This window comes from Canis lupus, chromosome X, assembly GCF_003254725.2.
Source record: "Canis lupus dingo isolate Sandy chromosome X, ASM325472v2, whole genome shotgun sequence".
NCBI lineage: Eukaryota > Metazoa > Chordata > Mammalia > Carnivora > Canidae > Canis > Canis lupus.
This window is the reverse complement of record NC_064281.1, coordinates 63,672,173-63,696,352: the sequence shown is the minus strand read 5'-3', so window position 1 is coordinate 63,696,352 and position 24,180 is coordinate 63,672,173. Positions and strand designations below refer to the sequence as shown.

At 37.5% G+C, this 24,180-nt stretch overlaps 1 pseudogene; it reads right to left on the bottom strand.

Moving 5' to 3' along the window:
- Nucleotides 1-12,634: 12,634 nt before the first annotated feature.
- On the bottom strand, nt 12,635-14,188 carry LOC125754668 (elongation factor 1-alpha 1-like; annotated as a pseudogene).
- Nucleotides 14,189-24,180: the final 9,992 nt, after the last annotated feature.

The following is a 24,180-nucleotide window of genomic DNA, read 5'->3' as shown; positions in this document are numbered from 1 at the left end:
CAGCTCTGAAATTGTAATGTGAATGGATGAGACAATGGTATTTGATTTAACAAACTAAAACCTTGAGTTTGCATTATATTTCTCCCCTTTTTGAAGACAATTTCAGATTCTCTTTTCAGCTCTATGAGGTTGGTTGTAATTACAGACTCATAAAATGTCAGGACTGAAAAATTCCTGTGCTGTTTTCTTGTCATCTCTTTATACTAAAGATAAAGAAACCAAGGTTCAGAGATTGAGTAGCAAACCTTAGCCCAAATGGGTATGATGGAAGAAGTACAGATAGAGACTAGAACATGGTGAATTCAAGATTCAGCTCTGCTGCAATTAAACTGTGTCAACTTCCTTGAGCAAGTGATAAACTTAATTTAATCTCAATTTTCTCACCTGTAAATTATGGAATGCAGTATCTAATTTTCTTGCATAAGTGAGTAAAACTATGTGTGAAAAACAACTAACACAGTATCTGGAACATAGTAAGGACTTAACTAAAGAAAGTTCTATTCCAACAGGGCAGTCTACAATGCACACATGTACACATACACAAGCACACATATGTTTTCAAGAATATGCTTAGTGTTTGAAGCAAGGTTTACTAGTACACAGAGAAGGGAGAGTCTTGACAAATCTTAAAAAACAATACAATTTTTTACAGCTTTCAAAAATAAAACTAGGTTTAGGTTTTGTTAGTTGCCATACAGTTTTGCATTAGCCACCTAGAACAGGCTCAGAATTGAAATACAAATAGCCTTGCAAGTGCCTAGGTGATAATGACTTTGGAGGTGGTAGTATGGCCCTTTCCCTACCATATACTTTTTTTTACCCTATTCCTATTGAAATCCCTTTATTCATTCTTTAGGTTTAGCATGTCCATTAAGATATAATTGCAATTTTCCTGATTACAACAACATATAGTTTGTTACAGAACTGTGAAAGAACATAAAGAAGAAAATAAAAACTATAGATAGCCTATTCCCTAGAGTAAACTAGTGCAAATATTTTGGTATATTTCTTTAGTCATTTATTTTCCATGAGTGTGTCCATGTTGCAAGATTGTGCTAGATATAGATGATAGATAGATAGATAGATAGATAGATAGATAGATAGATAGACAGATAGATGATAGATAGATAGGATGAGCACTCGGTGTTATACTTATGTTGGTAAATCGAATTATGCTAAGTGAAATAAGTCAATCGGAGAAGGACAAACATTATATGTTCTCATTCATTTGGGGAATATAAATAATAGTGAAAGGGAAAGGAAGGGAAGGGAGAAGAAATGGGTAGGAAATATTAGAAAGGGAGACAGAACATGAAGACTCCTAACTCTGGGAAACGAACTAGGGGTGGTGGGAGGGGAGGAGGGCGGGGGGTGGGGGTGAATGGGTGACGGGCACAGAGGGGGGCATTTGACAGGATGAGCACTGGGTGTTATTCTATATGTTGGCAAATTGAACACCAATAAAAAATAAATGTATTAGTATTAAAAATATATATATACGAAAAATAAAATAAAAGATAATTTATCAGAATCTTTTCAATCTTCATCTTGTGAGAATTTCCCCAATGCCATTAGATATTCTTTTAAAACAATTTTTGAGTGTTACATGCTATTTCCATGATAGGACATTCTACAGTCTATTTAAAATACATATATTTAATACAAATTCAGTTTAACTGAGCCTAATGTAACTATCAGTATAACTTTATTTTTCTTCTCATGCAAATCTGTCCCTTGTACTTATAGCCTCTTTTCTTCCAGGGAGGTAAGAAACAATCCTAGCCAGATTCTAAACAATATATTGTCAGGTAAATCAGCAAAATAATTTTAAAATTGAAGTCTTTACTTTAGGATATGTTCACTTATAAGTTATCATTCTCCACAACTCCTTATTTTTTTATTAATAGCTTATATTACCTTTCTGGCCCCTGGGGAGAGCTGTTATGACTTTTGATAAGTCTACCAGATTGATTAATCCTGTAATCATTCAGTTCAGTCACTTTCTCTGCTACTAGCCTGTGAAATCTTTAAAGACAAGAGCCACAACTAAATTTATGTTTGTGTATAACTTAATGCTTAACCAGGACTGAATCCCAGGAATGATACCAAGATGTCTGATGTTCATCATCAGCCCAGAAACACAACTACTTACTAACGGTATTTTGTCTGACTTGAGGAACAGATCTTTCTAAACTGAGTTGTAATGTTCTTCCTTGTATTCCACTGATCTACATCAAACAACATGGATTCAATGCACTCCTATGATACATTCTGTCACAAGTTTAGGATGGGGAATATTTAAAAACAGAAAGGTTACAATATTAAGAAAAGAACAGAGAATAAAGATTAGCCAATGATAAAAGTTCAAGGCAGCCTGGGTGGCTCAGCGGTTTAGCGCCGCCTACAGCTCAGGGCGTCATCCTGGAGACCAGGGATCATCAGGCTCCCTGCATGGAGCCTGCTTCTCCCTCTGCCTTGTGTCTCTGCCTCTCTCTCTCTCTCTCTCCTCTCTGTGTATTCTCATGAATAAATAAATACAATCTAAAAAAAAATGTTTCTCTGTTCTATGTGAAATCAGGTAACATAGGTAACCATCAAATGAACTTATGTGCAAAGCTGAACCTTATCATGAGTAAACTGGCCCTTCTGAATCTATAAGGAAAAAGTCAACTTCTTTCTAAAATAGAAAACTTTTACTCTCTTTACAATTCTGTTTTAGCCAGCACTTAAACAGGAGAAAATAGAGCTCTAAAACTAAGAGCAATAGTCACTCATTGACACCTTTTTGGAGTAAGATTAGTGGAGAAAGTGGGGATGCAGCCATCATATAGATAATCCTGAGACCATTCCTTTCCCTACAGATTGCTAAAGAGGCCAGCTGTACTCAGGCCTGGTAGGAAAGCACAAAGATGACCAGATTTTACCTCAGGTATTTCTAGCACTGACTTTGTCACATCAACTTTCTTCCAAGTTTATAATAGAGAAATTTATTTTGAGACATTTGGAAATACTATTCTATTAAATTCTTCTATTGCATTCAGTCATGCCCTGCTTCACTGAATTAGTACATGCTTCCACTCTAGATTCTCTGTAACATCTAATGTAACTATAAATAAGAAGAAACATTGTCAAATGTAGAACTCCATGGAAATAGAAGTGAGAATTATCATTCCCTATGCATCAGTCTTAGGGGAACTTCATAGATGTGACCTTCACAAAAGCCACAACTCAATATTCTCATTCTGAGTGTTCTCCATCACTAAATTCATGACAAAGCATGCAATAGGAATGCAGTGAACTTTGTTGATTGACATATTTAGCTCAGTAGGATAAAGCAAGCCCATTACAAATCAGTTTAGAGAGGTCTCTGTCTCCAGAGAGACAAAATTCCAATTTGTAAATGGTCATGTTACTGGGCTGGCAACAAATATCTGGGCTTTTCTATCATCTCTGGGATTCAGTCCCTGTTAGAAGAATTAAATAACATAATTTAATCCCAATTAAATTTATTTAATTGAATCCTAATGAATTTTATGATTTCTCTTGAATTTTAATTGCTCTGCTATTCTTGGCCATGTTTTTAAAGACCCAGGCAGTGTCAAAAGTGTGCCTTTCTTCTGATAAAGGACAATAGCTATGATAAAGGACAATAAAGGCCAATAACTATGACTGCTGTCTCACCAAAAGCAAAATTAACGAAATAGTTTATCATTAATCTCCTGTCTCCTCCCATCATGCAGGAAGGCTAATCAGAAGTTAGAGAGGCCAAGGGGTAGTGCATCTAAGCATAAATGAGAAACAAGTCTCTGGTAGTTCATCTTAATTAAAGCTCCAAAAAGGAAGTGGCCTTGAACAGAAGCACTGGAAGCACAGCTGACATAAGCACCTCCCTGAAGAGCATCACTATTACAACTCTGCAATCCAGATGAATAAATATAATTTATTTCCCATAGATAGTGGGAAACTTGGGCTATCTAACTATCAATTAGATAAATACCTCTTTAGCCCCTGAAGAAAATATCTTAGGTATCTTCATGTCTCATAGGCCCATGATCACCAGTCTTCAGGAATTAAGCCTCACCAAAGCCACCTAGTATATGTTAGCATGTTGGAAGTCTGTGTCCATTTAAACCTTTTAAGGAATAGCTACTGATTTGCTGAAGGCAAGATAAAATGGAAATGTTGCAGGAGCAAGAGGTGGTATCTACAGAGACAATACTTGATATAAGCGAAAGAAACAGAGGGAAATATAATGTGTCTTGACAAAGACAAATTTCTACTTGGCATAATTTTCTATATGATTTTTCCTAATGGAGAATTAAGGGTAAGTGGAGGCCAGAAGTCTAACTGTAATCTTTCTTACAAATCAAAACCAACAAACAAAAACCCAGAGTCGATATATAGCTCATAGAAAGTAGGAGAGTGGTTTAGGTGATTTGTCTACCTACATTAATTTGTCCTCAGGTCATCTAAATTGTGGAGATAGGAGTAGTCACCATTGACCAAATTAGCACTAGACTTCTGTGTAACCCAGAAAAACATAGGTTAAAGATCCCTGTCTCCCAATCATTGAAAGAAAAAACAAAAGAAAATTGTGACATCTGTTGAGACTAAAGAGTTTCCCATGGATATTGAAGATAGCATTGGATTAAGAGGACACTAGGCTCCCCTTGTCCCATGAATAAAATTAGATAACTATCAAGTCATCCTAAAATGCCCCAGAAATCAATATGAAGACTGGCAGAACAAGCTTTACAACTAAAGGTAGAGAAGAGACCACACTGAAGGAGGTAGGAAGTACTGATATGTGCCTTGGAAAAAAATGAATCATGACTGCTGTGGTGTGGAGGGAGCTTTGGTTATGGAGAAGAGTGAAAGACAAACTTGCACAGAATGGTGAGCATGGGGAAAATTATTATCCATAGCAATTGTCTTGCAAATTTAGGAGGGCTGATTTTGTGAGTTCTTGTAACCTGTGGGGCTTAAAGCCTGGAGTTTTAAAGGTCAGCATGCTAGATTTTGGGAGAGCTCAGAGAACACTGGGGCTGCTCTGAGAGAAGAGGCAGGACTAATAGCCCACAGACATATAGTGTAAAAACAAGTCTGAAGAGAACCTAGGGCACACAGTGGGGAGGATAGTTGCTCAGCTTGGAGCTTGTCCCAGATAGGCAGCATTAATGGGCAGACCTCTCCAGGAAAAAAAAGGAATAGGCAGAGGCCATTTTTCTACTCTGTCCTTCAGCATAAACACAAAGACACCTTTGGGAACTAGCACAGCACCCACTCTTGCTACCTAACTTGCTTACATAATGTCCTGTTCCATCCCACCCCCAACTGTCTGGAAGAACTCTCTTTCCCAGTCCTACTGGCCTCAGCTCTAGTGCAGTGGGCTCCCTCAACCAGAAGACCATTCCAAACCCCTGCTAACACTGCATCTCCCAAAAAAAGGAGCTTTGTATGGCCACTGTTCTAGTGACTTCAGAGAGAAGTTTCATTTCACAAGCTGACAGAGCACACCAAGTTAAAACTTGACACATTAAGGCCAGCTACCAAACACAGCCCAAAACAGGCAAAGAGAACCTCTGCAGATAGCTGGCCTAAAGAATCAATCAGTCAGGACACAACAGAAGACTGTACACACCATACACTGGAGCTACTCACAGAAGCACCAGGCCCTGAGGAATAGGGGACACTACACTACTGCAAGGAACTACAGAACCTCTTCTTCAAAAAGCCATTATCCCAAAGAACAGGAGAAAGAGATTACTTTCCTAACACACATAAACATGCACAGAGACTTAGACAAAATAAGAAAATAGAGGAATTTATCCCAAATGAAAGAGCAGGACAAGGCCATAGCTTGAAATCTAAGTGAAACTCATGCAACCAACATGCCTAATGGATAATTTAAACCAATGATCTAAGAATATTCACTGGACTTAAGAAAAGAGTGTAGGATATCAGTGAGACCATTAACATGGAGATAAAGAATAACATAGCAGAAATAAAGAGTTCAATAAATGAAATGAGAATTATGCATAATTGAATAAACAGTGGACAGGAAGGAGCAGAGGAAAAATTAATGACCTAGAAGACAGTAATTGAGTAATTAAGCCCCCCAAAAGAGAAAAAGAAATTATGCAAAATGAGAATAGTCTTAGGGAACTCAATGACTCCATCAAATATAATAACAATTGCATTGTAGATGTCCCAGAAGAGAAAGAAGAAGAAAAGAAAGGTAGCAGATAATTTATTTGAAGAAATAATAATTGAAAACTTCCCTAATCTGGGGAAGGAAATAGATATACAGATCCAGGAATAAAAGAGAACTTCCAACAAAATCAACAAAAGCAGATCCACACCAAGACATATTATAATTAAAATGGTAAAATAGAATGATGAAGGAAAAAATCTGAAAAACCACAAAAGAAGGAAGTTACTTACAATGGAAAACCCATAAGACTATCATTAGATTTTTCAGCAGAAACCTTCCAATTCAGAAAGGAGTGGCATGATATGCCCAAAATGCTAAATGAGAAAAACCTACAGCCAAGAATACTCTATCCAGCAAGAATATCATTCAGAATTGAGAGGTTAAAAGTTTTCATGAAAAATAAAAATTAAAGAAATTCATGACCACTAAATCAGCCCTGTAAGAAATATTAAAGAGAATGCTTTGACTGGAAATTAAAGACCAAAAATGAAATTATAAAAGTAGGAAACACAAAAGCAGTTAAATAATTATTTCCGGGGTGCCTGGGTGGCTCAGTCAGTTAAGCATTTGCCTTTAGCCTGGGTCATGATCTCGGGGTCCTCTGCTTAGCAGGGAGCCTACTTCTCCTACTCCCTCTACCTACCACTTTGCCTACTTTTGCTCTCTTTCTCTCTCTCTCTGTTAAATAAATAAATAAAAATCTTTAAAAATTTATTTCTGTAAAAAAGTAGTAAAGGAACTCACAAAACTAAAGGATGTAAATTATGACTCCATATACATAAAAGTTTGGGAGGAGAGGAGTAAATAATGGATGCAAACTTAAGTAATCATTACCTTAATATAGACTACTGTATGTATAAGAGGTTATATACAAACCTAATAATACTAACCACAAATCAAAAACCACTAATAAATATGCAAAGAACAAAGAGAATGAGATCCAAATATACCATTAAAGAAAACCACCAAACCATGAAAATAAGAAAGATAAGAAAGGATCAGAGAAAATCTTCAAAACAATACAAAACAAGTAACAAAATGGCAGTAAATAAATATGTAAAAATAAATAAATAAATATGTATTGATAATTACGTTGAATATAAATAGAATAAATACTTCAACAAAAGACAGATTGACAGAATGGATAAAAAAAGGATATGCATATACATGCTGCCTAAAAGAGCCTCTGCAGTTGAAAGTGAAGGAATGGTGAAATATCTACCATGCAAAAAAATATCAAAAGAAAGCTAGAAGAGCAATAATTATATGAGACAAAACGGATTTTAAAACTAAGACTCTAATAAGAGACAAAGAAATGCATATATGAAATAATCCAACAATGATATAACAATTGTAAATGTTTACACACCCAACACAGAAGCACCCAAATGCATCAAACTCTTAACACCAAATATAAAAGAACTAATCAATAATAATGCAATAATAGTAGGGGGCTGTAACACTTAACTTATAAAAGGATCATCCAAAAAAATCAATAAGAAACAGTGACTTTGAAAGATACACTGGACCAGATGGATTTAACCAATATAATCAGATTATTCCACATTAGGACAGTAGAACACACATTCTTTCCAAGTACACAGGTAACATTCTCCAGAATAGACCACATATTAGACCACAAAACAAACGTCAAATGTCAAAAATATCTAAGTCATACCATGCATCTTTTCTAACCACAAAGCTATGAAACTAGAAGTCAAGCATAAGAAAAAACCTGGAAAGACCCAAGTACATGGAGGTTAAATAGCATGCTACTAAACAATGAATGGATGAACAGAAATCAAAGAAGAAATTAAGAAGTACATAGCAACAAATGAAAATGAAACCACAATGGTCCAAAACTTTGGATTCAGCAAAAGCAATTCTAAGAGGGAAGTTTATAGCAATACAGAAGCAAGGAAAACTTCAAATAAACAACTTCATCTTAAATGAAAACGGAGCTAGAAAGAGAAGATTAAACAGAACCCAAAACCAGCAGATGGAATAAAATAATAAACATTAGAGCAAAAAATAAATGGTATAGAAACAAAAAAGATAATAGAATATCAATGAAACCAGGAGCTGGTTCTTTGAAAAGTCAATAAAATTGATAATTTTTTATACAGAAGAAAAAGAGAAATGGTTCACAAATTACAAATCAGAGAGGAGAAATAACAACCATAACAACAAAACCCCATAGAAATCCAAACAATTCTAAGAGAATATGCTGAAAAATATACAATAGCAAACTAGACAACCTAGAAGAAATGGAAAAATTCCTAGAGGCATATCACCTACCACAACTAAACAGTAAGAAATTGAAATTTTCAACAGACAAAATACCAGCAAAGAAATTGAATCAATAATCAAAAAACTCCCAAGAAACAAAAGTCCAGGACCAGATGGCTTCACCACTGAATTCTACCAAACATTTAAGGAAGAGTTAATACCTATTCTCAAACTAATCCAAAAGATGAAAAGGAAGAAAAAATTCCACATTCATTATATGAGACTAAATTTACTCTGATACCGAGACCAGATAAAGACACCACACACACACACGCACACACATGCACATACACACACAAAGACAAGAAAATAACAAGCCAACATCTCCATTGAATATAGATGCAAAATTCCTTAACAAAAAACTGGCAAACAAAATCCACCAATACACTAACTTAAGCATTCACCACATTCAAGTGGGATTTAATCTTGCTGTGCACGGGTGGTACAATATTCCCAAATCAAACAATATGCTGCATTGTGTCAATAAGAGATAGGATGAGAATTGTATAATCATCTCAATAGGTGCAGTAAAAAACATTTGACCAAAGTACAACATCTATCCATGATGAAAACCTTTAACAAAGTAGGTTTAGAAGGAACATACATAAACATAATGAAGGTCATATATGGGAAAACACACAGTTAACATCAAACTTAGTGGGCAAAATCTGAGAGCTTTTCCTCTATAGTCAGGAACAAGACAAAGATGTCCACTCTCACCACTTGTATTTAACATAGTACTAGAAGTCCTAGCCACAGCAATCAGACAAAGCAAACAAACAAAGTAAGTCAGTCGGAGAAGGACAAACATTATATGTTCTCATTCATTTGGGGAATATAAATAATAGTGAAAGGGAATATAAGGGAAGGGAGAAGAAATGTGTGGGAAATATCAGAAAGGGAGACAGAACGTAAAGACTGCTAACTCTGGGAAACGAACTAGGGGTGGTAGAAGGGGAGGAGGGCGGGGGGTGGGAGTGAATGGGTGACGGGCACTGGATGTTATTCTGTATGTTAGTAAATTGAACACCAATAAAAAAATAAATTAAAAAAAAAAGAGAAGATGAAAAAAAACACACACACAAAAAAACATCAAAAGAAAGTAGTAAAACTCGCTATTGTAGATGACATAATACTGTGTATAGAAAATCCAAAATAATTTATCAAAAAACCCTGCTAGAACTGATGAACAAAATTCAGTAAATGTACAGGATACAAAAACAATTATCTATCTATCCCACTTGTATACACTAATAATGAAGCAGCAGAAAGAGAAATTAAGGAAATAATCCCATTTAAAATTGTACAAATGATAACAAGAAACCTAGGAAGAAAACAACTCAGAGGTTAAAGACCTATATGCTGAAAACTGTAAGACACTGGTGAAATAAATTATAGACCACACAAAGAAATAGACACCCCATGTTCACAAATTGAAGAACACATATTGTTAAAATGTCTATAGTACCTAAAGCAATCTACACAATTGATTCAATCAGTATTGAAATAACACCAGCCTTTTTTCATAGAGCTAAAACAATCCTAAAATCTGTATGAAACCTCAAAATAACTTGAATAGCAAAAGCAATCTTAAAAAAGAAAAGCAAAGCTGCTGGCATCACAATTCCAGACTTCAAGCTATATTACATAGCAGTAGTGATCAAAATGGTATGGTACTAGAACAAAAACAGTCACATATATTAATGGAAAGAATAGAAAACCTGAAAATGGACCCACAACTTTATCGCCAAATGATCTTCTACAAAGCAGGAAAGAATATTCAATGGAAAAGAGATAGTCTTTTCCACAAATGGTGTTGGGAAAACTGGACAGCAGCATGCTGAATAATGAAACTAGACCACTTTCTTACACCATACACAAAAATAAATTCAAATAGGATGAAATACCTAAACGTGAGATAGGAAACCATCAAAATACTAGAGAACACAGACAGTCACCTCTTCAGCATCTGCCATAGCGACTTCTTACTAGACGTTTCTCTGGAGGCAAGGAAAACAAAGCAAAATGAACTATTGGGACTTCATCAAGATAAAAAGCTTCTGCACAGTGAAAGAAACAATCAACAAAACTAAAAGGTAACCATGAGAATGGGAAGTGATATTTGAAATGACATATCTGATAAGGTGTTAAAAATAAAATATAAAAAGCAGGTATTAAACTCAACACCCCCCAAAAAACAAACAAAAATTCCAGTTAAGAAATGAGCAGAAGATATGGATAGACATTTTTCCAAAGAAGGTTAATAGACATATAAAAAGCTGTTCAACAGCACTCATCATCAAAGAAATACAAATCAAAATCACAATGAAATACCACTTCCCACCTGTCAGAATGGCTAAAATTAACACAGGGAACAACAGATGTTGGTGAGGATGCAGAGAAAGGGGAACACTCTTACTCTGTAGATGGGAATACAAACTATTGCAGCCACTCTGAAAAGCAGTATGAAGGTTCCTCAAAGAGTTAAAAACAGAACTATGCTACAATCCAGCAATTGCTCTACCAGGTATTTACCCAAAGAAAATGAAAATAAAATTTGAAGAAATACATTCACCCCAATGTTTATAGTAGCATTATCTATAATACCCAAATTATGGAAAGGGCCTAAATGTCCATTGACTAATGAATGGATATAATATTACTCTGCCATGAAAAAAGAATGGAGTCTTGCCATTTGCAATGACATTGATTGATCTAGACTGTATAATGCTTGTGAAACAATTCAGTTAGAGAAAGGCAAATATGATTTCATTCATATGTCAAATTTAAGAAACAAAACAAAGAAGCAAAGGGAAAATAGATGAGACAGAGAAACAATCCAAGAAACGGGGTCCATTTCTGGATTCTCTATTCTGTTCCATTGATGTATGTGTCTGTTTTGTGCCAGTACCATGCTGTCCTGGTGATCACAGCTTTGTAGTACAACCTAAAATCTGGCATTGTGATGCCCCCAACTAGGGTTTTCTTTTTTAATATTCCCCTTGCTATTCGGGGTATTTTCTGGTTTCACACAAATTCTTTTTCTTTAATAAATTTATTTTTTATTGGTGTTCAATTTGCCAACATATAGAATAACACCCAGTGCTCATCCCATCAGGTGCCCGCCTCAGTGCTCATCACCCAGTCACCCCTACACCCCACCAACCTCCCCTTCTACCACCCCTAGTTTGTTTCCCAGAGTTAGGAGTCTCTCATGTTCTGTCTCCCTTTCTCATATTTCCCCACTAATTTTTTCTCCTTTCCCCTCTATTTCCTTTCACTATTTTTTTATATTCCTCAAATGAATGAGACCATATAATGTTTGTCCTTCTCTGATTGACTTATTTCATTCCACAAAATACCCTCCAGTTCCATCCACCTCGAAGCAAATGGTGGGTATTTGTTGTTTCTAATGGCTAAGTAATATTCCATTGTACACATAAACCACATCTTCTTTATCCATTCATCTTTCGATGGACACCGAGGCTCCTTCCACAGTTTGGCTATTGTGGACATTGCTGCTATAAACATCGGGGTGCAGGTGTCCTGGTGTTTCATTGCATCTGAATCTTTGGGGTAAATCCCCAGCAGGGCAAGTGCTGGGTCTAGAGCAGATCTATTTTTGACTCTTTGAGGAACCTCCACACAGTTTTCCAGAGTGGCTGCACCAGTTCACATTCCCACCAACAGTGCAAGAGGGTTCCCCTTTCTCCACATCCTCTCCAACATTTGTGGTTTCCTGCCTTGTTAATTTTCCCCATTCTCATTGTTGGCCATGTCTATGTCTTCCTCTGTGAGATTTCTGTTCATGTTTTTGCCCATTTCAAGATTGGATTGTTTCTTTGCTGTTGAGTTGAATAAATTCTTTATAGATCTTGGATACTAGACCTTTATCGGATAGGTCATTTGCAAATATCACCTCCCATTCTGTAGGTTGTTTTTTAGTTTTGTTGACTGTTTCTTTTGCTGTGAAAAAGCTTATCTCTTTTTTTTCTCATTAAACTTTTGTTTTAATGGGTCTCAAAACTCTGTGATAGATTTTTGGTCAAGTTGTTTCCATTAAAAAATGCTGATTTTAAAAACTAATAACTTAAAACTGCCACACACGCAAACACACACACACACAAAAACAAATGGTCCACAAAACATTCTCCTCTCCTTCTGAAGGTTTTACGATGCATTGTTATCATTAACCAGTCTTTTACTATTAAACTTAAATGGCCAATTGACACAAACAGTTCTGAGACCGTTCTTCCACCACTGATTAAGACTGGGGTGGCAGGTATTGGGGATAATATTCATTTAGCCTTCTGAGCTTTCTGGGCAGACTTGGTGACTTTGCCAGCTCCAGCTGCCTTCTTGTCCACTGCTTTGATGACACCCACAGCAAATGTCTATCTCATGTCACGAACAGCAAAACGGCCCAGAGGAGGATAGTCAGAGAAGCTCTCAACACACATAGGTTTGTCAGGAACCATATCAACAATGGCAGCATCCCCAGATTTCAAGAACTTGGGACCATCTTCCAGCTTCTCTCCAAAACGACGATCTATCTTTTCCTTCAGCTCAGCAAACTTGCAAGCAATGTGAGCTGTGTGACAATCCAGCACAGGTGCATATCCAGCACTGATTTGGCCTGGATGGTTCAGGATAATCACCTGAGCAGTGAAGCTAGCTGCTTCCATTGGTGGGTCATTTTTGCTGTCACCAGCCACGTTGCCACGAGGAACCTTTGACAGATACGTTCTTAACATTGAAGCCCACATTGTCCCCAGGAAGAGCCTAACTCAAAGCTTCATGGTGCATTTCAACAGACTTTACTTCAGTTGTAACATTGACTGGAGCAAAGGTGACCACCATGCCAGGCTTAAGAACACCAGTCTCCACTCGACCCACTGGGACAGTACCAATACTACCAATTTTATAGACGTTTTGGAGAGGCAGATGCAAGGGCTTATCAGTTGGACGAGTTGGTGGTAGAATGCAATCCAGGGCTTCAAGCAGTGTGGTTCCGCTGGCATTCCCATCTTTACAGGTGACTTTCCATCCCTTGAACCAAGGCATGTTAGGACTTGGCTCCAGCATGTTGTCACCATTCCAACCAGAAATTGGCACTAATGCTACTATGTCAGGGTTGTAGCCAATTTTCTTAATGTAGGTGCTGACTTCCTTAACAATTTCCTCGTATCTCTTCTGGCTGTAGGGTGGTTCAGTGGAATCCATTTTGTTAACACCAACAATTAGTTGTTTTACACCCAGTGTGTAAGCCAGAAGGGCATGATCACGGGTCTGCCCATTCTTGGAGATACCTGCTTCAAATTCACCAACACCAGGAGCAACAATCAAGACAGCACAGTCAGCCTGAGATGTGCCTGTAATCATGTTTTTGATAAAGTCTCTGTGCCCTGGGGCATCAATGATAGTCACGTAATACTTGCTGGTCTCAAATTTCCACAGGGAGATATCAATGGTGATACCACGTTCATGTTCAGCTTTCAGTTTATCCAAGACCCAGGCATACTTGAAGGAGCCTTTTCCCATCTCAGCAGCCTCCTTCTTAAATTTCTCGGTAGTTCTTTTGTCGATCTCACCACATTTGTAGATCAGATGACCAGTAGTGGTAGACTTGCCCGAATCTACCAGTCCAATGATGATGATGTTGATGTGAGTCTTTTCCTTTCCCATTTAGGTTTAGGTTTAGCAGTGGTTTTCATGACACCTGTGTTCTGGGGGCAAAACCGTTGCGAAAAAAAAAAAGCTTTTTTTTTAATAATAAATTTATTTTTTATTGATATTCAATTTACCAACATACAGAATAACGCCCAGTGCTCATCCCGTCAAGTGACCCCCTCAGTGCCCGTCACCCATTCACCCCCACCCCCCACCCGCCTCCCCTTATATCATCCCTAGTTCATTTCCCAGAGTTAGGAGTCTTTATGTTCTGTCTCCCTTTCTGATAATTCCCACACATTTCTTCTCCCTTCTCTTATATTCCCTTTCACTATTATTTATATTCCCCAAATGAATGAGAACATATAATGTTTGTCCTCCGATTGACTTACTTCACTCAGCATAATACCTTCCAGTTCCATCCACGTTGAAGCAAATGGTGGGTATTTGTCGTTTCTAATGGCTGAGTAATATTCCATTGTATACATAAACCACATCTTCTTTATCCATTCATCTTTCGATGGACACTGAGGCTCCTTCCACAGTTTGGCTATTGTGGACATTGATGCTAGAAACATCAGGGTGCAGGTGTCCCGGCATTTCATTGCATCTGAATCTTTGGGGTAAATCCCCAACAGTGCAATTGCTGGGTCGTAGGGCAGGTCTATTTTTAACTCTTTGAGGAACCTCCACACAGTTTTCCAGAGTGGCTGCACCAGTTCACATTCCCACCAACAGTGTAAGAGGATTCCCTTTTCTCTGCATCCTCTCCAACATATGTGGCTTCCTGCCTTGTTAATGTTCCCCATTCTCACTGGTGTGAGGTGGTATCTCATTGTGGTGTTGATTTGTATTTCCCTGATGGCAAGTGATGCAGAGCATTTTCTCATGTGCATGTTGGCCATGTCTATGTCTTCCTCTGTGAGATTTCTCTTCATGTCTTTTTTTTAAATATTTTATTTACTGATTCATGAGAGACACTGAGAGAGGAGAAGCAGAAGAAGAAGCAGACTCCCTGCAGGGAGTCTGATGTGGGACTCGATCCCAGGACCCCGGGATCATGCCCTGAGCTGAAGGCAGACGCTTAACCGCTGAGCCACCCAGGTGCCCCTCTCTTCACGTCATTTTCCCATTTCATGATTGTATTGTTTGTTTCTTTGGTGTTGAGTTTAATAAGTTCTTGATAGATCTTGGAAATTAGCCCTTTATCTGATACGTCATTTGCAAACATCTTCTCCCATTCTGTAAGTTGTCTTTTAGGTTTGTTGCTGTATCCTTTGCTGTGCAAAAGCTTCTTATCTTGATGAAGTCCCAATAGTTCATTTTTGCTTTTGTTTCTTTTGCCTTCATGGATGTATCTTGCAAGAAATTACTGTGGCCGAGTTCAAAAAGGGTGTTGCCTGTGTTCTCCTCTAGGATTTTGATGGAATCTTGTCTCACAGTTAGATCTTTCATCCATTTTGAGTTTATTTTTGTGTATGGTGCAAGAGAGTGGTCTAGTTTCATTCTTCTGCATGTGGATGTCCAATTTTCCCAGCACCATTTATTGAAGAGACTGTCTTTCTTCCGATGGATAGTCTTTCCTCCTTTATCGAATATTAGTTGACCATAAAGTTCAGGGTCCACTTCTGGATTCTCTATTTTGTTTCATTGATCTCTGTGTCTGTTTTTGTGCCAGTACCACACTGTCTTGATGACCACAGCTTTGTACTACAACCTGAAATCTGGCATTGTGATGCCCCCAGCTATGGTTTTCTTTTTGAAAATTCCCCTGGCTATTTGGGGTCTTTTCTGATTCCACACAAATCTTAAATAACTTGTTCTAACTCTCTGAAGAAAGTCCAAGGTATTTTGATAGGGATTGCATTAAACGTGTAAATTGCCCTGGGTAACATTGACATTTTCACAATACTAATTCTGCCAATCTATGAGCATGGAACATTTTTCCATCTCTGTGTGTCTTCCTCAATTTCTTTCAGAAGTGTTTTCTAGTTTTTAGGGTATAGATACTTTACCTCTTTGGTTAGGTTTATTCCTAGGAATCTGATGCTTTTGGATGCCATTGTCAATGGGATTGACTCCTTAATTTCTCTTTCTTCAGTCTCATTGTTAGTGTATAGAAATGCCATTGACTTCTGGGCATTGATTTTGTATTCTGCCATGCTGCCAAATTGCTGTATGTTTTCTAGCAATCTTGAGGTAGAGTCTTTTGGGTTTTCTATGGACAGTATCATGTCATCTGTGAAGAGGGAGAGTTTCACTTCTTCTTTGCCAATTAGAATGCCTTTTATTTCTTTTTGTTGCCTGATTGCTGAGGCTAGGACTTCTAGTACTATGTTGAATAGCAGTGGAGAGAGTGGACATCCCTGTCATGTTCCTGATCTTAGGGGAAAGGCTCCCAGTGTTTCCCCATTGAGAATGATATTTGCTGTGGGCTTTTCGTAGATGCTTATAAGATGTTGAGGAAGGTTCCCTCTATTCCTACACTCTGAATAGTTTTGATCAGGAATGGATGCTGCGTTTTGTCAAATGCTTTCTCTGCATCTATTGAGAGGATCGTACGGTTCTTATTTTTTTCTCTTGCTGATATGATCAATCACATTGATTGTTTTATAAGTGTTGAATCAGCCTTACATCCTGGGTATAAATCCCACTTGGTCATGGTGAATAAGCTTCTTAATGTACTGTTGGATCCTATTGGCTAGTGTCTTGTTGAGAATTTTTGCATCTGTGTTCATTAGAAATATTGGTCTATAATTCTCTTTTTTGGTGGGGTCTTTTTCTGGTTTTGGAATTAAGATGATGCTGGCCTCATAGAATGAGTTTCAAAGTATTCCATCCCTTTCCATCTTTTGGAACAGCTTTAGTAGAATAGGTATTGTTTCTTCTATAAACTTTTGATAGAATTCCCCTGGGAAGCCATCTGTCCCTGGACTTTTGTGTCTTGGGAGGTTTTTGATACTGTTTCAATTTCTTCCCTGGTTATTGGCCTGTTCAGGTTTTCTATTTCTTCCTGTTCCAGTTTTGGCAGTTTGTGTTTTTCCAGAAATGCATCCATTTCTTCTAGATTGCCAAATTTATTGGCTTATAGCTGCCCATAATAAGTTTTTAAAATTGATTGTATTTCCTTCGTATTGGTTGTGATCTCTCCCTTTTCATTCATGATTTTATTATATGAGTCTTTTTTTTTGTTTTTAATAAGGCTGGCTAATAGTTTATCTATCTTATTAATTCTCTCACAGAAACAAGCCCTGGTTTTGTTGATCTGTTCCACAGTTCTTCTGGTCTCTAATTCATTGAGTTCTGCTTGAATCTTTATTAACTCTCTTTTTCTGCTGGGTGTAGATTTTGTTTGCTGTTCTTTCTATAGCTCCTTTTGGTGCAAGGTTAGCTTTTGTATTTGAGTTCTTTCCGGTTTTTGGATGGATGCTTGTATTGCGATGCATTCCCCTCAAGATTGTTTTTGCTGTATCCCAAAGATTTTGAACAATAGAGTCTTGATTCTCATTAGGTTCCATGAATTTTTTAATTCTTCTCTAATTTCCTGGTTGACCCTTTCATCTTTTACCTGGTTGCTCCTTAACCTCTGCGTGTTTGAATTTTTTTCCAAATTTCTTCTTGTGATTGAGTTCAAGTTTCAAAGCATATGGTCTGAAAATATGCAGAGGACAATCTGAAACTTCTGGTTTTGGTTGAGACCTGTTTTGTGACTCAGTATGTGGTCTATTCTGGAGAAAGTTCCATGTGCACTTGAGAAGAATGTGTATTCAGTTGTGTTTGGATGTAAATTCTGTAGATATCTGTGAAATCCATCTGGTCCAGTGTGTCATTTAAAGATCTTGTTTCTTTGGAGATGTTGTGCTTAGAAGATCTGTCATTTGCAGAAAGCGTCATATTGAAGACTCCCAGTATTAGTGTATTATTATGTAAGTATATATTTACATTGGTTATTATTGATTTACTTGGCAGCTTCCACATTAGGGGCATACATTTTCATCATTGTTAGGTCCTCTTGTTAGATAGATCCTTTATATATGATAGTGTCCCTCTTCATCTCTTCCTACAGTCTTTGGGAAAAACTTCAATTTATGTGATATGAGGATGGCTACCCCTGCTTTCTTTTGAGGACCATTTGAATGGTAACTGGTTCTCCAACCTTTTATTTTCAGGTTGTAGGTGTCCTTATATCTAAAATGAGTCTCTTGTAGACAGCAACTAGATGGGTCTTGCTTTTTTATCCAGTCTGAAACCCTGTGCCTTTTGATGGGGGTCTTAAGCCCATTCACGTTCAGAGTTACTATTGAAAGATATGAGTTTAGTGTCATCATGATACCTATTCAGTCCCTCTTTTTGTGGAGTGTTCCCCTGGACTTCTTTCTTTTACAGAATCTCCCTTAGTATTTCTTGCAGAGCTGGCTTGGTGGTCACATATTCTTTCAGTTTCTGTCTATCTTGGAAGCTCTTTATCTCTCCTTCTATTCTGAATGAGAGCGTTGCTGGATAAAGTATTCTTGGCTGCATGTTCTTCTCATTTAGGACCCCGAATATATCCTGCCAGCTCTTTCTGGCCTGCCAGGTCTCTGTGGAGCAGTCTGCTGTTAATCTGATATTCCTCCCCATAAAAGTTAGAGATTTCTTGTCTCTTGCTGCTTTAAGGAAAACCAATAAAATGTCAGAAAGCCAATTCAGAAGTTAGAACAAGTTATTTAAGATTTGTGTAAGATCTTCTTTTTATCTTTGGAATTTGCAAGCTTCATTGTTAAATGTCAAGGAGTTGAGCGTTTTTTATTGATTTTAGGGGAGGATCTATTTCCTGGGTCTGAATGCCTGTTTCCCTTCCCAGATTAGTAAAGTTTTCAGCTATGATTTGTTCAAATACACTTTCTTATCCTGTGTCCCTTTCAGAGTCCTCAGGAATGCCAATTAAACGTAGATTTTTCCTTCTGAGCCTGTCATTTATTTCCCTTAACCTATCCTCATGATCTTTTAATAGTTTTTCTCTTTTTTCCTCAGTTTCCCTTCTTGCCATCAACTTGTTTTCTATGTCACTCACTGGTTCTTCAACCTCGTTAACACTCATCGTTAGGACCTCTAGTTTGGATTGGATCTCATTTAATTGATTTTTAATTTCTGCCTGAATAGATCTAAATTCTGCAGTTATGAAGTATCTTGAGTCCTTTATGCTGTTTTCTAGAGCCACCAGTAGCTTTAAAATTGTGCTTCTGAATTGGCTTTCTGACATTTTATTGTTTTTTTTTTTTTTTTTTTTTTTTTTTTTTTTTTTTATTATTGTTTTTTTTTAATAATAAATTTATTTTTTATTGGTGTTCAATTTGCCAACATACAGAATAACATCCTGTGCTCATCCAGTCAAGTGTCCCCCTCAGTGCCTGCCACCCAATCACCCCCATCCCGCATCCTCCTCCCCTTCCACCACCCCTAGTTCGTTTCCCAGAGTTAGGAGTCTTCCATGTTCTGTCTGACATTGAATTGTAATCCAAATTTTGTAACCCTGTGGGAGAGAGGACTGTTTCTGATTCTTTCTTTTGAGGTGCGTTTTTCCTTCTAATCATTTTGCTCAGTGCAGAGTGGCCAAAACCAAGTTGTACTGGGAAAAGAAGAAAAAGAGAGAAGAGAAAAAAGAAAAGAAAAAAAAAAGAAGAGAAAAAGGGCGGGGGACAAAGAGAAAACAAAAAAACGACGGGGTGTATCCTCTAATTCTATATACTGTAAATCCCTCAACTTCCCCTGGAACTTTCCAGTGCTGCTTGGTCAATAACTTGCTTTTCTCCTGTGCATCTAACCAGTCTTTTGGGCAGGGTCCTGCTGTGCTGATTCTCAGGTGTGAGCACTTGGGGGAGTTGCTGAGCCCCCTGCCTGGTGCGGGGCTCAGCGGGAGTTTTTTATCCTGTGATGCCCCAGGAGGAACAACAACAGTGGCGGCGGCCAGCTTTCCAGCCCATAAGTCAGCTCCAGCAGTAACTACGGCAGCTCTCAGTCTGCATGCCCTGGATGGTCCGGGGGCAGGGACTGCCAATCTGTACAGCTCTGGGCTGCCCAGCGGCAGGAGCGTCCTGGCTGTCCTGGCCCCTCCCGGCCTCTGCCTGTCCCCGGGGGAGCACCGGATCCTGGGCTGTGTCCCCTAACGCCCTGGGCTCCAGGGCCTGCGCCTCTGGAACCACGTTTAGGGCAGTGCAGCCCCCTCCACGGGGAGCCGCTGGCTGAGCCGCTGCCCAAGCTGCTCCTAGGGCCCTGCCGGGCGCGTGCTGCAGCCCTTTAGGGAGCTCGGCCACGGGGTGTGGTGTGCTCTCCTCTGGGGCGCAGGTCTTCTGTTAGTGCCCCTGGGAGCCTGAGGGCATCCCCGCCCCTCCTTGGATCCTGCTCCAACTTCCTGGGACGCCTTTCTGTCCAGGAAGATTGGTGAAGCTCCTGCTTCTCCAGGACCGGGCTTTCCTGTTCTGTGGCCCTCACCATGTGGCCTTAGCCCAACTCTTCGTGGGGTCCCTCCCCCTTGGATGCTTTTTATTTATTTCTTTTTTTTTTCCATCTTCCTACCTTGATAGAAGCAAAATCTCTTCTCACTGTAGCATTCCAGCTGTTCTCTCTTTAAATCTCAGGCTGAATTCATAGGTTTTCAGGATAATTTGAAAGCTATCTAGATAATTTGGTGGGGACAGGTGACTGGGGACCCTACTCTTCTGCCATCCTGCCCCTCCTCCTAAGTAAATGCTCTTTGGATTGTTCCATGCCTTTCATTAATTTCTCAAGTTATGAAATAGTTGATATGACTCTTTTCGGTGTTCTTCTTGCTTTTTTATAGTTTCTTACAGTTCCATTAAAGAATTACCATCTACCTAATTTACTAAAATCTTATCACCGTTTGAACTTACATATGAAGCAATCATCAAAGGTAAATTTTGATGCAGAATGTGGAACATTAGTGAAATAAGACCAAACAGCAAGACTATGCTACTAATCTGAAGGCTGCAGTTCAAAAAAATAAGGTGATAAGAGGGATTGTATTAATCATGACAAGTGTACAAGAGGAAATTATATTTCATAGGTAAATAGATGGAAAAGAGTGATTAGTAATGGAAACAAAAATTTAAAGAGGGAAAAATATTAAGGGACTCCAAGAGTTAACCAGGCAGTGTTAGAGGGTAGCAATAAAGAGCATAGAAACCTTATCAAAGGAAAGAATTGCTGGACAAGGTAGGAGGTGAAACAAATAAGTAGAAAAGTGGAAGTTTACACTATGTAATTTGATGTTTATAGGGTTCTAGGCATGGTATACTTGTATCCTGCCCACAAGGATCAAGTCCAAATAACTCAACACTGTTACCATTTGAGGGACTTGATTATATAAATATTTAAAAATCATTTCGATTCTTTTATTAAGATACAAAGACCCCTATAGTAAAAAAACAAGTGCTCATATAGAGGGTCATATAAATAAGATAAAAAGATTTCAGCTACAAGCTAGAACTAATACCTTAATGGGGTTAGTTAACAGCTATTAAGGCAAATAAGAAAACTCTGAGAAGACTAATATCCTATTTGTTATTAGAGAAATAACTGGGAAGAACAAAGGTAGGTAATGCACAAAAGATCAATATTAACAAAGACAAGTCTTGGCTGGATACATAATACTAAGCACTAATATTGTAATAACTGGTTAAGTAATATGGGATGGTTAAGGGAGATTCATAAAATTCTAGGAGATTTGGCACTGTACAGTAGTATAAATTACACTACCTAAAATGTTTAAAAGAACAAAATGAGAATAATTGGGTGAAATTGTCCACTTGGCAAAGGAAGCAGTAATGTAAACTATCTCAAGTTGGATCTTTCCTTTCTTGATTTTCAGTATATGAGCATAGAATTATTTCAGATAATTCTCCTGATCCCATTACAGTTACCTATTTCATTTCTCAAGTTCAATCCAATTTATTTACTCACAGCCCTCATCTAAATCCTTATAATTGTTGGCAGAATTGTTGTGAAAATTGATGGTATATGGAAAAAGCATAGTGCCTTATGTATATATATTAGGTATGTAATCCATAGGAATTATCAATCAATAAATCATCATCAATAAACTATGTAGCTTGTCCATGGTTAACTAGCTTTCTTCTTTTTTAGGGGGGAAGCTAGCTTTCTTAAGAAATCACCTTGACTATATAACATGCTGGGTGCTTATGTAACATGGTTACATAACACATATTCTCTATTCTCTAAAAGTTTGAAGTTTTTTTGGAATAATAAGCCACATACAAACTAAAAAAGAGTAATATAATATGATAAGCCTTAAAAAATTTGGTTCAGTTAATTCCTAGATAAGAGTTCAAAAAAAACCCCCACACTGTTAAAATAGAATAGCCATGGGAAATGAAGTATTTATTGGGTATCTTATGTGGAAAACTAAAGTAATATGGATTAAAAGGGAAAGGGGTCAATGTGGGCTTTGCCAGCTCTGTGATGGGCACTAGAGCACAAAAGAGATTATGCTTTTGAGGTTTAGTATAATTGTGCTATATTACTGCACCAGTCCCCATAGGCTTCTCAATAGTATTGATAATAATAAAATGATGCACTTAAGGACACCTGGGTGTCTCAGTTGGTTAAGCATCTGTCTTCAGCTCAGGTCTTGATCCCAGGGTCCTAGGATTGAACCTCTCATCAGGCTCCCAGCTCAGCAGGAAGCCTGCTTCTTCCTCTCCCTCTGCTTGCCACTATGCCTACTTGTGTTCTCTCTCTGTGTCAAATAAATAAATAAATAAACTCTTTTAAAAATGGCACATTGATTACTTATGGTGTGGCAAGCCTAGTCTAATCACTTTATGTGAATGACCTCAGATATTCTTAAAAAAATGTAAATGGAAGTTACAATTGCAAGTTCCATTTACAGATGAGTCAAATATCAACAGAAAAATTAGGTAATTTGCCCAAGGTTACTCAGCTAATCGCAGGATTTTTAATCCAGGTATTTTTATTACAGAACCCACATTCTTAGTCACTATAATCTACTTACATTTAATATTCTTTAAACAAACTACAAACATTTTTGTTTATGAATTTTGTAAAAAATATTTTCTTTTCTTTAAATGCCCATCCTAACAATATCCTCCTATAGAGAATTTTTTTTTGTTTGGGGCTTATCTCAAAATTGACTATTTTTACATACTTGGATGATATTACATCCCTTCTTTGCTTTTATGATCACAGTGCATAACTGAAACTTGAATATAACTTTTTTGTCTTTGTTTCTTCTTAAAATTAGAATCTAATTTATAAAGTAATTGTAGGGAGAAAATGAGGAAATATATCTAAAAAGCTTAGCAATGTGTTTGATACATAGTAAGCTCTCAGCAATTAATAATAAAAATTTTGGTTATTTATTTAATTTTTTTTAGATTTTATTTATTTATTCATGAGACACACACACACACACACACACACACACACACAAACAGAGGCAGAGACACAGGCAGAGGGAGAAGCAGGCTACATGCAGGGAGCCTGATGTGGAACTCCATCCCGGGACTCCAGGATCACGCCCTGGGCTGAAAGTGGCATTAAACCACTGAGCCATCCTGGGATCCCTATGTATTTAATATTTTAAGATAGTCATGCATTAAAGTTGTACATAAATATGTACACACAAATTTCCACTCCCACATGTTTATAAATTCTTGCTGGGTAGAAATTGGGAAGTTTTCTTTCCTCTATCAGTCCTAATGCAATTATCTTCACATAGTATGTGATAAATAACTGTGATAAATTAAATTACAGGTTAAAACTGATTTGAATAATTATGAAGGAGTAGGAGGAATAAAATCTGATAGCATTCAAGGCCACTGAAAAATACAATAACATATAATTTCAATAGTAGAAACTATCAACAAATCATTTCTACTAAAATAAATTAAAAATGTTTTCATTCATCAATAATCACATTACGTTCTACAAAAAAAGATACTTTCAAGAATAAAAACATGTTAAAATGG